We start from the raw sequence: 15,536 nt of genomic DNA, 5'->3' as shown, positions 1-15,536 counted from the left end.
GGGGGGGGTGAATGGAGAGGGAGATTGAGGGAGGAGAAGAGGGGGATTTGCACCAACCTGTCTGTGGAGATAAGGACAAAGAATGGGAGGATGCAGAGAAAGAAGGAATGAGAGGACAGAGGGGAGACAAATAAACCTGGGGAGGTGTCTGGAGAAGGGAGGGAGGAAGAAGAGGGACCAACCTGTCTGCGAAGGTCCCTAGTCTTCTTGGTCATCCTGTCGATGGCAGTGTTCAGAGCATCACTCTTGTCCTTCTTGCCAGCCTGGAGGAGAGAGAGCGAGAGAAGGTTAGAGGTGTAATGACTATTTACACAGACGAAGACAGAGCGAAAGAGAGACAGCGAGGTGGCTGAAAGTCACTGAGGGATGAATCACAGGCCTTTACAAGACAATAATTTACAGAGATTCGCGAGACGGACCAGAGGTGCTTTGGACAACTACCGTAGGTTTGAAACCATTAGAACAGAAATAAAAAACATTTCACGGATATCATTAGTCAGAGAGAGAACAGTACAGAGATCAGAGATAGTATTAGTCAGAGAGAGAACAGTACAGAGATCAGAGATAGTATTAGTCAGAGAGAGAACGGTACGGATCTCAGATCAGAGATAGTATTAGTCAGAGAGAGAACAGTACAGAGATCAGAGATAGTATTAGTCAGAGAGAGAACAGTACAGAGATCAGAGATAGTATTAGTCAGAGAGAGAACAGTACAGAGATCAGAGATAGTATTAGTCAGAGAGAGAACAGTACAGAGATCAGAGATAGTATTAGTCAGAGAGAGAACGGTACGGATCTCAGATCAGAGATAGTATTAGTCAGAGAGAGAACAGTACAGAGATCAGAGATAGTATTAGTCAGAGAGAGAACAGTACAGAGATCAGAGATAGTATTAGTCAGAGAGAGAACAGTACAGAGATCAGAGATAGTATTAGTCAGAGAGAGAATGGTACGGATCTCAGATCAGAGATAATATTAGTCAAGGAGAGAACAGTACGGATCTCAGATCAGAGATAGTATTAGTCAGAGAGAGAACGGTACGGATCTCAGATCAGAGATAATATTAGTCAAGGAGAGAACAGTACGGATCTCAGATCAGAGATAGTATTAGTCAGAGAGAGAACGGTACGGATCTCTGATCAGAGATAATATTAGTCAAGGAGAGAACAGTACAGATCTCAGATCAGAGATAGTATTAGTCAGAGAGAGAACAGTACAGAAATCAGAGATAGTATCAGTCAGAGAGATAACAGTACAGACTTTCTCCTGCCCGAGTTTCCCATGATGATGGATTTGGGTATATCACTTCATCAAGCAGTTAATGAGTCCCTTGGTCTGTGGAGGTATATCAAATACCCGGAAATAAAATGTCCTAATGATCACAGCAGCTTCTTCATATTGATTATTCCTCCCCCTTGCGCCGCGCCACGCCTAGATGTTGAATGAGTTTTAATTGGCCAACCAATCACCTCGCTCCGAAGTGATTTCCCTGTTCTGTTCTTCCTAAGGGTGTTTGGAGGTTCAGATCAGGAAGCGCTAACACAGCCCAGGAGGAACTCCAACAGAGACCAAAGGAGTTTCTCTCTTGTTCCCCCTTTCTAACACCGAATTAGTCCCCCCCTTTCTAACACCGAATTAGTCCCCCCTTTCTAACACCGAATTAGTCCCCCCCCCTTTCTAACACCAAATTAGTCCCACCCCTTTCAACACCAAATTAGTCCCCCCCCCCCCACCCCCCTTTTTTCTCCCCCCCACCACAAACACCCCAATTAGTGTCCCCCCCCCCCCCTTTCTAACACCCAAATTAGTCCCCCCTTTTCTAACACCAAATTTGTCCCCCCCCTTTCTAAACACCAAATTAGTCCCCCCCCCCTTTCTAACACCAAATTAGTCCCCCCCTTTCTAACACAAATTAGTCCCCCCCTTTCTAACACCAAATTAGTCCCCCCCCTTCTCTAACACCAAATTAGTCCCCCCCCCCCCCCTACCCCCCCCTCCATTAGTTCCCCCCCTTCTAAACCAACCAAATTAGTCCCCCCCCTTTCTAACACCAAATTAGTCCCCCCCTTTCTAACACCAAATTAGTCCCCCCTTTCTAACACCGAATTAGTCCCCCCCTTTCTAACACCGAATTAGTCCCCCCCTTTCTAACACCGAATTAGTCCCCCCCTTTCTAACACCGAATTAGTCCCCCCCCTTTCTAACACCGAATTAGTCCCCCCCTTCAACACCGAATAGTCCCCCCCGTTTTCTAACACCGAATTAGTCCCCCTTTCAACACCGAATTAGTCCCCCCTTTCTAACACCGAATTAGTCCCCCCCTTTCTAACACCAAATTAGCCCCCCCTTTCTAACACCAAATTAGTCCCCCTTTCTAACACCGAATTAGTCCCCCCTTTCTAACACCGAATTAGTCCCCCCCTTTCTAACACCGAATTAGTCCCCCCCTTTCTACAACACCGAATGAGTCCCCCCCCTTTCTAACACCGAATTAGTCCCCCCCTTCTAACACCGAATTAGTCCCCCCTTTCTAACACCGAGAATTAGTTCCCCCCCTTTCTAACATCGAATTAGTTCCCCCCTTTCTAACACCGAATTAGCCCCCCCTTTCTAACACCGAATTAGTCCCCCTTTTCTAACACCGAATTAGTTCCCCCCCTTTTCAACACCGAATTAGTTCCCCCCTTTCTAACACCGAATTAGTCCCCCCCTTTCTAACACCGAATTAGTTCCCCCCCTTTCTAACACCGAATTAGTTCCCCCCTTTTCTAACACCGAATTAGTCCCCCCCCTTTCTAACACCGAATTAGTCCCCCCCCCTTTCTAACACCAAATTAGTCCCCCCCCTTTCTAACACCAAATTAGTCCCCCCCTTTCTAACACCAAATTAGTCCCCCCTTTAACACCGAATTAGTCCCCCCCCTTTCTAACACCGAATTAGTCCCCCCCTTTCTAACACCGAATTAGTAATCTCAAAAGGACAATGATACATCCCAAATGGCACCCTATTCCCATTGTAGCGCACTACTTGAGACCCGGGCCCATAAGGGTAGCAGTGCAGTAAATAAGGAAAGGCCATTTGGGATGCAGAGGGAGAGGACCTCGGTCAAAGAGGATGACGATGACAGCACAACCAACCAGCTAGATGACATCACAACCAACCAGCTAGATGACATCACAACCAACCAGCTAGATGACAGCACAACCAACCAGCTAGATGACAGCACAACCAACCAGCTAGATGACAGCACAACCAACCAGCTAGATGACAGCACAACCAACCAGCTAGATGACAGTACAACCAACCAGCTAGATGACATCACAACCAACCAGCTAGATGACATCACAACCAAAGTGAACACGCTCTTCTCTGTAGCCAACGTGAGTATGACCTTTAAAACAGGTCAACATTCACTACCAGGACATGTACTCAGCGCATGTGTTCACTGACATTTTTCAACCTCTCCCGAGAGTCTGTAATTCCTGCATGTTTCAAGCAGACCACCATAGTCCCTTGCGCCCAAGAACACCAAGGTAACATGCCTACATGATTACCGCCCTGTAGTGCTTGCTTTGAAAGGCTGGTCATGGTGCACATCAACACCATCATCCCAGAAACCCCTAGACCCACCACAATTTGCATACCGCCCCAACAGAACATCAGATGATGCAATCTCAATCACACTGCCCTTTCCCACCTGGACAAAAGGAACACCTATGTGAGAATGCTGTTCATTGACTACAGCTCAGCGCTCAACACCATAGTGCCTCAAAGCCCATCACTAAGCTAAGGACCCAGGGACTAAACACCTCCCTCTGCAACTGGATCCTGGACGGGCTGCCCCCAGGTGGTAAAGGTAGGTAACAACATGCCTGCCATGCTGATCCTCAACATGGGGTGCCCCTCAGGGGTGCGTGCTCAGACCCCTCCTGTACTCTGTCCAAGCACGACTACTACACCATCATTGTGTTTTCTGACGACACAACAATGGTAGGCCTGATCACTGCCTATAGGGAGGAGGTCAGAGACTTGGCAGTGTGGTACCAAGACAACAAACGCTCCCTCAGTGTGAGCAAAACAAAAGGAGCTGATCGTGGACTACAGGAAAAGAAGAGGTCGTAGGACAGCAGCTTGTTAATTATACAGCTCAAAAAATACTGAGTGAGGAACTGAACTGGAGCTGGCTGCAACCAATCACAACCAAGCAGACCGTTCCAATGCTATGCTAACAATTAAGACGTTAGCAAACAGGCTAGACATCCAAATGTTATGCTAACAATTAAGATGTTAGCAAACAGGCTAGACAGCCAAATGTTATGCTAACAATTAAGATGTTAGCAAACAGGCTAGACATCCAAATGTTATGCTAACAATTAAGACGTTAGCAAACAGGCTAGACAGCCAAATGTTATGCTAACAATTAAGACGTTAGCAAACAGGCTAGACAGCCAAATGTTATGCTAACAATTAAGACGTTAGCAAACAGGCTAGAGAGCCAAATGTTATGCTTAACATTAAGACGTTAGCAAACAGGCTAGACAGCCAAATGTTATGCTAACAATTAAATCTAGCTAGGAGGAGCCCATGCTATTAGTATCATTATCATCAGGCTAGCTAACAAGCTCCTAATGAAAAGTGACCCTGAAATCAGTGTTCAGCGCGCGCATGATAAATGGTCAGGTCCTCCATAGGAAATCACTCCACTTAACTCCTCTGACAGTTAGGTTCAGCGACCGAGCAGCCCTAGGTGCTACGGACAGGTGACATGACAGGAGATACAACTGGCTGGGTAGAGGGATGGGGGTTGGGCTGGGGAGGGGGAATGGGGTGGGCTGGCTGGCTGGGTAGAGGGGAATGGGGTGGGCTGGCGGCTGGCTGGGTAGAGGGGGATTGGTGGCCGGTGGTGAGAGAGACGGTGGAGAGAGAGAGGTAGAGAGAGAAAGAGTGAAGGGGAGGGAGAGAAAGAGTGAGGGGGAGAGAGAGAGAGAGAGAGAAGAGTGAGGGGGGAGAGCGAGAGAAAGAGGAGGGGGGAGAGAGAGAGGAAGAGAGACAAAGGTCTCTGGTAACGCGGATCCTCTTCCAAAGTGCTGAACTGAGTCAGAACACGACTGGAGCCAGGACCCGCCTCCCCTTTTCAAAGCACAAATCAAAATCCACTTCTCTGCCCCAACACCACCTTTCTAATTGAAGTACAGAGCGGCTGCCCATACATCAGCAAGCCTTACTCTAAATGAAAGCAGTGCCCTCTGGGTAGATGAGATGATATATATACACCCATCCAGACTATAACCCACCTCCTGCTCAGTTCAACCAAGGGAGCCTTGCACCATACTTCTACTGATCTTCCATCTCCCTCCCTACCTCTCTTCCTTCCCTCCTCCATCTCTCCCTCCTTCTCCAGGAGTCCAGAGATTCATAAGAGCCATTTGTTTAATAATTCTATTTAGTTTATGTCTAGTGTGTGTAGTACACACACACACACACACACACACACATTCAGATTTAGTTAGTCCTGGTTGGTTCCAACAGGAAGCTGCCGCAACACGTTGGAGGATCAATATACTGATGGTCAGAGGAAACGAGGGAAGACAAGAAGGGGAAAAGCCGTGGAGAGGGAGGAGGAATGAAGGCTCGAACACTGTGCGCAAGTGTGCAAGCAGAAAAGCGAGTGAGCGAGCAAGCAGAGAGAGAGAGAGAGAGAGAAACAGCACTGATGATCGACGCCCAGGCTTGCCACCACTCTGTAGCGGTGAGTGGCTGCAACGACGAAGCTCAGAATAAACATCCCTGGCTTTCCTGCTCGTCGTTTCTCTCTGCCACTGCCTGCCTGCGTCGTTAGCTGGCTGCTCGGGACGCCCAGAGCCTATAGGAGAAGAGCAACACTCTGATCGCTGCAGTGGGCTGTGTTGCCACCACACCACGGACCGACTAACCCAACGGCTCCCTGCCTGCCATCAACAAGTTAGGGACTGGACGGTGAAGGGAATGACCCACCCCCAACCAAGAGGGGCACCATTTGATCCTCAATTAACCAATTGAGCTGACATCATTGCAGTGGAAGACGAAGGAAACCAAACAAAAAGCAGGGGAGGGGGGGTGGGGGGGGGGGTTTGAACAGCAGCGAGTGCCAGGGCGCTTTGGATACAAATCAGCAACTTAAAAAATATATATAAACTATTGATAAAATAAAAATGCACCCTTCTTTTTTTTGTTGGATAAATGTGGGATTAAAACGACACAAGGAAAGAATAAACGAATAGAAACCGACAACATCGACATGGGATTTGTGATTTTGTTTCAATCGGGAGGGCTTAAGAGCAACGCCGCCACTTCACCACTTCAGGAAGAGAAGAGCCCGGGTCCTTTTGTGATTTCTACTCAAAAGGGCTTTTCTATCCTCCCTTTGGAGTCGTGTTGCGTCTGGCTGCTTTGGGAGTCCGCTGTGGAAAAGGACAGTTGAATGCAGCCTCCGCCGTGCACAAAAGAATGGGTAAGTTATCCTCTTTTATCCAGAGAGTCTGGACCTGAATAGGAAACAGAGTGAAAAGGAGGGGGGGGGGGGCTGAGAGCTAGTAGGGGTGTTGAAGGCTTGTCTACTTCCTTCCAATGTCATCCTCCTCTTCTCTCTCTACTCCATTTTCCTTTGGAGGGGGGGGGGGGCAAGTCGTGATTTCTGATTACATTAAACGACCAACTGACGTGTTGTATAACAGAAAAAAAAATCTAATATATATATATATATATATATATATATATATATATATATATATATATATATATATATATATATATATATATATATATATAGACATTGGTATGGCACATCCTTTAAAGCAAATTCTTAAAGAATGTTGAGTCAGCTGAACCAAACATTTTTTTTAAATCTACTGAATCAAAACTGATTCTAGAAGCAGAGAGACGAGGAAAGAACATTCATTAAAAATATATATTTAAAAAAAATAACCTGCAGATCTTCTTTGTCGAATCATAACCAATTACGACAAGTCAGCGTAAAGGGAGGAGAAGGAGCTGAAGGGAGAAAAGTCCTCCACATCACTGCTTCCTGTATTAATACAGAAGCTTCACGTGTAACAGAATCCTTTCAGGCAGGTTATTCTTCATCTCCCTTCCTTCCTTGACCACCGTCAAAGTAAACTCTGAACACCTATGTTCATGTACACAGCAGTGATGCTACGTGGTCGTTGATATTGAAATTCAGAATACTGAGGGGGTGGGGGGGTGGAGTGGGAGGGGGGAGACGAGAGAGAGAGCGAGAGAAAGATAGAGCGAGAGTGACGAGAGAGAGGAGAGAGAGAGCAGAGCGAGAGGAGCGAGAAAGAAAGATGAGGAGCACAGAGAGAAAGATGAGCGAGCGAGAGAGCAGAGAGAGCGAGAGGAGAGAGAGAGAGAAAAGCGAGGAAGAGAGAAGAGAATGCGAGAGAGAGAAAGCGAGAGAGAGAGAGAGAGAGAAAGCGAGAGAGAGAGGAGAAAGCGAGAGAGAGAAAGAAGCGAAGCGAGAAGAGAGAGAAGAGCGAGAGAGAAACGAGGAGAGCGGAAAGAGAGAGAGAGAGAGAAAGCGAGAGAGAGAGGAAGAGAGAGTGAGAGAGACGGGAAAGAGAGGAGGAGAGGGAGAAAGCGAGAGAGAAAAGCGAGGAGGAGAGGAGAGGAGAGAGAGAGCGAGCGAAGGGAGAGAGAAAGCGAGAGAGAAAGCGAGAGAGAAAGCGAGAGAGAAGGCGAGAGAGAGAGAAAGCGAGAGAGAGAGAGAAGCGAGAGAGAGAGAGAAAGCGACGAGAAAAGCGAGAGAGAAAGAGAGAGAGAAGAGAGAGAGAAAGAGCAGGAGAGAGAGAGAAAGAGAAAGCGAGACGGAGAGAGAAAGCGAAGAGAAGGAGAGAGAGGAGAGAGAAAGAGAGAAAGCGAGGAGAGAGAGAGCGGAAGAGAGAGAGAGAGAGAAAGCGAAGAGAGAGAGAGAGAGAGAGAGAAAGAGAAAGAGGAGAGAAGAGAGAGAGGAAGAGAGAAAGCTGAGAGAGAGAAAGAGAAAGCGAGAGAGAGAGGAAAGCGAGAGAAAGCGAGAGAGAGAGGGCAAATAAAAGTGTTACCACCACAGATCAGCAGTATGTGTACTGCAGAGATTAGCTTTCCCTCCCATGGTTGATTTTATTATCTTTAACCCCCCAGGTTTCCATTCAAGGTGGCCATTGGTGGGACCTGCACCAACGGCATTGTGCCTGTGTGTGTTCAGCATGCTGCTGTGTGCCTGCCGTCTCCTGCGTCATGCACAACCTGCCCCCAGAAATGCCGCTGCGAAGACCAGCAGTTCTACTGCGACACCCAAGGACTGGAGGCGCCCCCGGACGGCGTTGACAGGGGGGCCCTGGGGTTATCACTCCGCCACAACAGCGTCGCTGAACTGAGCCCGGACCAATTCTATGGCTCTCCAGCTCACCTGGCTCCACTGGACACAACCAGATCACCACGGTGCAGGAGGACGCCTTCCAGGGGCTCTACAAACTCAAAGACCTCAACCTGAGCTCCAACCGGATCACAACGCTGCCAAACACAACCTTCATCCACCTCATCAACCTACAGATCCTGGATCTGTCCTTCACCCTGATGACTGCGCTGGAGCCTGAGCTGTTCCATGGCCTCCGCAAGCTGCAGATCCTCCACCTGCGCTCCAACTCGCTGCGCCACCACCCCGTCCGGGCCTTCTGGGACTGCCGCAGCCTGGAGTACTGGGTCTGTCAAACAACCGGCTGCGAAGCCTGGCCCGGAACGGCTTCGCTGGCCTCATTAAACTCCGAGAACTCCACTTGGAACACAACCAGCTGACTAAGATCAACCTGGCTCATTTCCCGCGCCTGGTGGCTCTGCAGTTTCTTTATCTACAGTGGAACAAGATCTTCAACCTGACCTGCAACATGGAGTGGACCTGGACCACGCTGGAGAAGATGGACCTAACGGGGAACGAGATCCGGGTGCTGACCCCGGACGTGTTCGAGACGCTGCCCAACCTGAAGATCCTCCTATTGGATAACAACAAGCTAGGCAGCCTGGACCCTCTGGTCTTGGATATGTGGCGGTCTCTAGGTACCGTGGGGCTGTCCAGCAACCTTTGGGAATGTACCAAAGGGATCTGCTCCCTGGCCACTTGGCTTAGCACCTTCAAGGGGAGGTGGGAACACTCCATCCTGTGTCACACCCGAGTACGCCCAGGGCGAGGAGATACTGGATGCCGTTTATGGATTCCAACTTTGTCTGAATTTTACGGCGCCGCCACCTGTCGTCTTGACCACAACCACTTTGTCAACGATCACGGACTCGTCGACAGGCACGACGGCGGAGGTCACCAGCTCTCTGTTCGGAGTAATGAAGCAGACACCCACACAGGGCTACTACGGGGATTTGGGGCGCTTTACGACCGTAACGACAACGACCGCCGCGCGCGCACCGCCCTGGCAACCACGGTGGAGGGCGGGGGGGTGGAGCGGTAGTGGGAGTCCCCGAGGACTTCTCGGAGACGGACAACACGGTCCTAACCCAGAGGGTGATCATCGACGAACGATGTTCTTCTGTTTACCTTCTTCTCATCATTTTCGTTGTGTTCATCTCACGGAAGTGCTGCCCTCCTACCATGCGCAGGATACGCCAGTGCTCGGCCATGCAGAACCGCCGCCAGATGAGGACCCAGCAGCGGCAGCAACTGGCGGACCTGGCCACGCAGGTACCCTATAACGAGTACGAGCCCAGCCACGAGGAGGGAGCGCTGGTTATCATCAACGGCTACGGGCAGTGCAAGTGTCAACAGCTGCCTTACAAAGAGTGTGAAGTATAAACTATGTATTTTCCCTGCAGCAGCAGCAGCATATGGGCTGTTGACCATTTCAAACAATACAGAGTTTGTTTCTTGCTCCCCCCCCCCCAGTTTATACAACAACAAAATACTTTCTACTCGTTAGCTCTGAGAAATCAATGCGATTAGTATATTAAGTGGGAGAGTTGATGCCTGGTGGGTGGGTGGAATGGACAGCGAAGAGACTGATGATGAGGATGTAGTAGGAATAGTCACCATTTATTTTATATGAATGCAAGATTGTTCATATCAGATGGCTGTGGGCAAATCAGTCTCCACAGGAAGAGAGAGAAGAAAAACCCGGTAGACAGATGTGTCACCACATTACTATCAGTCACTATGTTCCACAGCACCAGAGAGAAGAAGATGACATCTTTAGCCAAGGTGTCTGGAGACTAATCCCTCTTTACTACGAGACGGTAAGGCTACAGGTACATGGTCCATATCATTTCCAAGGGGGACATTCGATTATGATGAAATGTTTGTGTTTTTTTTAAAGATGCGCAGTAGCCACAGTCTGTCACCATCACAAACACTTGTTGGTACAGTAGCGAGTATATAAAAGGGTTATTCAATTAAATGATTTTTTTTGTTGTCACATTTGTTCTTTTTTTTTTGTAAATTTACTATGAATATTGAATAAATGTTTATTTATGTCACAATCTGAATTAAATCTCCAATGGAAATTGAATCTAAAACATTACTTTGTTGCAATTGAGGTTCCATAAATGTTCCTCCCTCTGGATCCAAACAGGACCTTTCCATTCTGGTCCTTGAACACTCATTAGCCTTTTTGTCTTAATTTGATTCGATGAAGTCCATTGCCAAGCCATCTAAAAGCTTAGCCCTGTACGTGTGGGAATGTCCCAGCATGCCCCAGTACCTGCTTAGCCCTGTACGTGTGGGAATGTCCCAGCATGCCCCAGTACCTGCTTAGCCCTGTACGTGTGGGAATGTCCCAGCATGCCCCAGTACCTGCTTAGCCAAATCGTCTACAGTATCTATGACATGTGGAGATGTATCAGACCATGTAAACACTTCCCCGTCATCAGCCACACTATAGTATTAAAGAGATTAGTGTAACGATGTGTGGACAGATACCAGCATGCTCGCTGACAGAAACTGGTAGCCACAGCGTAACCTTTTTCTACTGCAATAGTTCACCAGGAGCCAGACACACTCGGTAGAAGTGTTTTTGGAGAGGTAGTATCAGATATCTAAGCTAGTACAGAGAGAGATTAATGACGAACAATGAAAAACCCATTCTGCTCTGCAGTCTCTCTCCCTCTCATGCCGAAAATACATTGTCCCAGGAGGAGTCCAGTCGTATTAGAGGCTCCCAGCTAGCCAAGCCTCCATGGAACAGCACAGACCCTAATCACGCTCTGACAGCGTCAACATTGAACCAATTAAGAACAGGCAAAAAAATAATGTAATATTCTGCTCCCCACACCAGTGATCCAAGCAAAGATTTAGCTTGCTACTGCTGCTGCCAGTCAGTCGGCCACGCAAAAAAAACAGTCGGTACAAAAAACATCATCCTTCACTCAACACGGCCAACTAGGGCATTTATCTACATACCACCAATCCTGCTCTTGTGAGAGACTGTCAGGCTGACATTTCCCTTCCTTGGAAAGAGGGGGGGACAGGCAGAAAGGAGAGGAGGGGGACAGGCAGAAAGAAGAAGAGGGAAAGGCAGAAAGGAGAGGAGGGGAGGGGGACAGGCAGAAAGGAGAAGAGGGAAAGGCAGAAAGGAGAGGGGGGGCAGGCAGAAAGGAGAGGAGGGGAGGGGGACAGGCAGAAAGGAGAAGAGGGAAAGGCAGAAAGGAGAGGAGGGGAGGGGGACAGGCAGAAAGGAGAAGAGGGAAAGGCAGAAAGGAGAGGAGGGGAGGGGGACAGGCAGAAAGGAGAAGAGGGAAGGCAGAAAGGAGAGAGGGGGGGACAGGCAGAAAGGAGAAGAGGGAAAGGCAGGAAGGAGAGGAGGGGAGGGGGACAGGCAGAAAGGAGAAGAGGGAAAGGCAGAAGGAGAGGAGGGGGGGGGACAGGCAGAAAGGAAAGGAGAAGAGGGAAAGGCAGAAAGGAGAGGAGGGGGACAGGCAGAAAGGAGAAGAGGGGGACAGGCAGAAAGGAGAAGAGGGAAAGGCAGAAAGAGAGGAGGGGAGGGGGACAGGCAGAAAGGAGAAGAGGGAAAGGCAGAAAGGAGAGGGGGGCAGGCAGAAAGGAGAGGGGGGGCAGGCAGAAAGGAGAGGGGGGGGCCAGGCAAAGGACAGGAGGGGGCCAGGCAAAGGACAGGAGGGGGGGGGGCAGAAAGGATAGTTTGGGGGTGTACTACTACTAAACAAAAAGAAACAGAGGGGTGTCTGCACACAAACATTGAGTTTTACAAGAGAGGGTTAAACTCTTGAGAGTCTCCCTGAGGATTAATGCTGCTCCTGTGATCAGCAAACAGAGCGGGCTCAGGGCTCAGGGCTCAGGGCTGCGGGCTCAGGGCTGAGTGCTGAGGGCTCAGGGCCGAGAGCTCAGGGCTAAAGCAGAGGAGGGTGAGAGGCAGGTTCAGGACACATTGGTATGCAGCACAGAGAGGATGTGTATTAGCATCAGACCAAAGCAGCCGCCACTGCAGCTCCCCTCTCTCCTCCTCCATCTGCAGGTCTTTCTGTGCTCTGTTTGGAAGGTAGGGGGCAGGGAGAGAGGAAAGGAGCACCCCTCTCTCCCCCTCCATCTCCAGGTCTTTCTGTGCTCTGTTTGGAAGGTAGGGGGCAGGGAGAGAGGAAAGGAGAATGAGGAGGAGGGAGGAGAGGGTGGGGGGGGGGGGGTGGTAGGTAGAGGGTAAGCGAGGATAGACTTGCAACCAGGTGGTCATGTCTTGGCTTATAATGAGCATTCTTCCCCAGGCAGGTCATGATATTCTATGGGATTAAGACCAACAGGACATGTTATTCTATGGGGTTAAGACCAAAAGGACATGTTATTCTATGGGATTAAGACCAACAGGACAGGACATGTTATTCTATGGGGCTAAGACCAACAGGACAGGACATGTTATTCTATGGGGCTAAGATCTACAGGACATGTTATTCTATGGGGCTAAGACCAACAGGACAGGACATGTTATTCTATGGGGCTAAGACCAACAGGACAGGCCATGTTATTCTATGGGGCTAAGATCTACAGGCCATGTTATTCTATGGGGCTAAGATCTACAGGCCATGTTATTCTATGGGGCTAAGACCAACAGGATAGGTCATGTTATTCTATGGGGCTAAGACCAACAGGATAGGTCATGTTATTCTATGGGGCTAAGATCTACAGGCCATGTTATTCTATGGGGCTAAGATCTACAGGCCATGTTATTCTATGGGGTTAAGACCAACAGGATAGGTCATGTTATTCTATGGGGCTAAGACCAACAGGACATGTTATTCTATGGGGTTAAGAAACAGAGGAGTGGTGGGGGGGAGCAGTTGTGCCTCCCAAAACTGCACCCTATCCCTTACACAGTGCACCAGTTTAGACCAGAGCCCTATGGGCTCTATATAGGATATAGGATAGTGTGTCATTTGGGACAGATAGTGTGTCATTTGGGACAGATTGCAGCATGACAAATAGTGTCATCACCTTAGGGCTGGGACAACAATGAGGAGAAAACATCCCTTTAGGGCTGGGNTTCTAACACCGAATTAGTCCCCCCCTTTCTAAACCGAATTAGTCCCCCCCCTTTCTAACACGAATTAGTCCCCCCTTTCTAACACCGAATTAGTCCCCCCCTTTCTAACACCGAATTAGTCCCCCCCTTTCTAACACGAATTAGTCCCCCCTTTCTAACACGAATTAGTTCCCCCCCTTTCTAACATCGAATTAGTTCCCCCCTTTCTAACACCGAATTAGTCCCCCCTTTCTAACACCGAATTAGTCCCCCCCTTTCTAACACCGAATTAGTTCCCCCCCTTTCTAACATCGAATTAGTTCCCCCCTTTCTAACCGAATTAGTCCCCCCCTTTCTAACACCGAATTAGTTCCCCCCTTTCTAACACCGAATAGTTCCCCCCTTTCTAACACCGAATTAGTCCCCCCCCCTTTCTAACACCGAATTAGTCCCCCCCTTTCTAACACCAAATTAGTCCCCCCCTTTCTAACACCAAATTAGTCCCCCCCTTTCTAACACCAAATTAGTCCCCCCCTTTCTAACACCGAATTAGTCCCCCCCTTTCTAACACCGAATTAGTCCCCCCCTTTCTAACACCGAATTAGTAATCTCAAAAGGACAATGATACATCCCAAATGGCACCCTATTCCCATTGTAGCGCACTACTTGAGACCCGGGCCCATAAGGGTAGCAGTGCAGTAAATAAGGAAAGGCCATTTGGGATGCAGAGGGAGAGGACCTCGGTCAAAGAGGATGACGATGACAGCACAACCAACCAGCTAGATGACATCACAACCAACCAGCTAGATGACATCACAACCAACCAGCTAGATGACAGCACAACCAACCAGCTAGATGACAGCACAACCAACCAGCTAGATGACAGCACAACCAACCAGCTAGATGACAGCACAACCAACCAGCTAGATGACAGTACAACCACACAGCTAGATGACATCACAACCAACCAGCTAGATGACATCACAACCAAAGTGAACACTCTTCTCTGTAGCCACGTGAGTATGACCTTTAAAACAGGTCAACATTCACTACCAGGACATGTACTCAGCGCATGTGTTCACTGACATTTTTCAACCTCTCCCGAGAGTCTGTAATTCCTGCATGTTTCAAGCAGACCACCATAGTCCCTTGCGCCCAAGAACACCAAGGTAACATGCCTACATGATTACCGCCCTGTAGTGCTTGCTTTGAAAGGCTGGTCATGGTGCACATCAACACCATCATCCCAGAAACCCCTAGACCCACCACAATTTGCATACCGCCCCAACAGAACATCAGATGATGCAATCTCAATCACACTGCCCTTTCCCACCTGGACAAAAGGAACACCTATGTGAGAATGCTGTTCATTGACTACAGCTCAGCGCTCAACACCATAGTGCCTCAAAGCCCATCACTAAGCTAAGGACCCAGGGACTAAACACCTCCCTCTGCAACTGGATCCTGGACGGGCTGCCCCCAGGTGGTAAAGGTAGGTAACAACATGCCTGCCATGCTGATCCTCAACATGGGGTGCCCCTCAGGGGTGCGTGCTCAGACCCCTCCTGTACTCTGTCCAAGCACGACTACTACACCATCATTGTGTTTTCTGACGACACAACAATGGTAGGCCTGATCACTGCCTATAGGGAGGAGGTCAGAGACTTGGCAGTGTGGTACCAAGACAACAAACGCTCCTCAGTGTGAGCAAACAAAAAGGAGCTGATCGTGGACTACAGGAAAGAAGAGGTCGTAGGACAGCAGCTTGTTAATTATACAGCTCAAAAAATACTGAGTGAGGAACTGAACTGGAGCTGGCTGCAACCAATCACAACCAAGCAAACCGTTCCAATGCTATGCTAACAATTAAGACGTTAGCAAACAGGCTAGACATCCAAATGTTATGCTAACAATTAAGATGTTAGCAAACAGGCTAGACAGCCAAATGTTATGCTAACAATTAAGATGTTAGCAAACAGGCTAGACATCCAAATGTTATGCTAACAATTAAGACGTTAGCAAACAGGCTAGACAGCCAA

The 15,536-nt window shown here is 48.8% G+C and overlaps 2 pseudogenes across 1 annotated transcript in view; one reads left to right on the top strand and one right to left on the bottom strand.

Annotated features, from left to right (window-relative positions):
- The window catches only part of LOC109910219 (catenin alpha-1-like), a 248,566-nt pseudogene that overhangs the window by 102,976 nt on the left and 130,054 nt on the right, over positions 1-15,536 (bottom strand). Inside the window, exon 9 of the transcript XR_004204173.1 lies at positions 183-263. The product of XR_004204173.1 is annotated as a catenin alpha-1-like (transcript). The remainder of the gene's footprint in view (positions 1-182; positions 264-15,536) is intronic.
- LOC116354944 (leucine-rich repeat transmembrane neuronal protein 2-like) lies at positions 6,133-10,070 on the top strand (annotated as a pseudogene).

This window comes from Oncorhynchus kisutch, linkage group LG19 (assembly GCF_002021735.2).
Source record: "Oncorhynchus kisutch isolate 150728-3 linkage group LG19, Okis_V2, whole genome shotgun sequence".
NCBI lineage: Eukaryota > Metazoa > Chordata > Actinopteri > Salmoniformes > Salmonidae > Oncorhynchus > Oncorhynchus kisutch.
The sequence above is the reverse complement of the archived record's forward strand: the minus strand, read 5'-3'. Positions and strand labels throughout refer to the sequence as shown.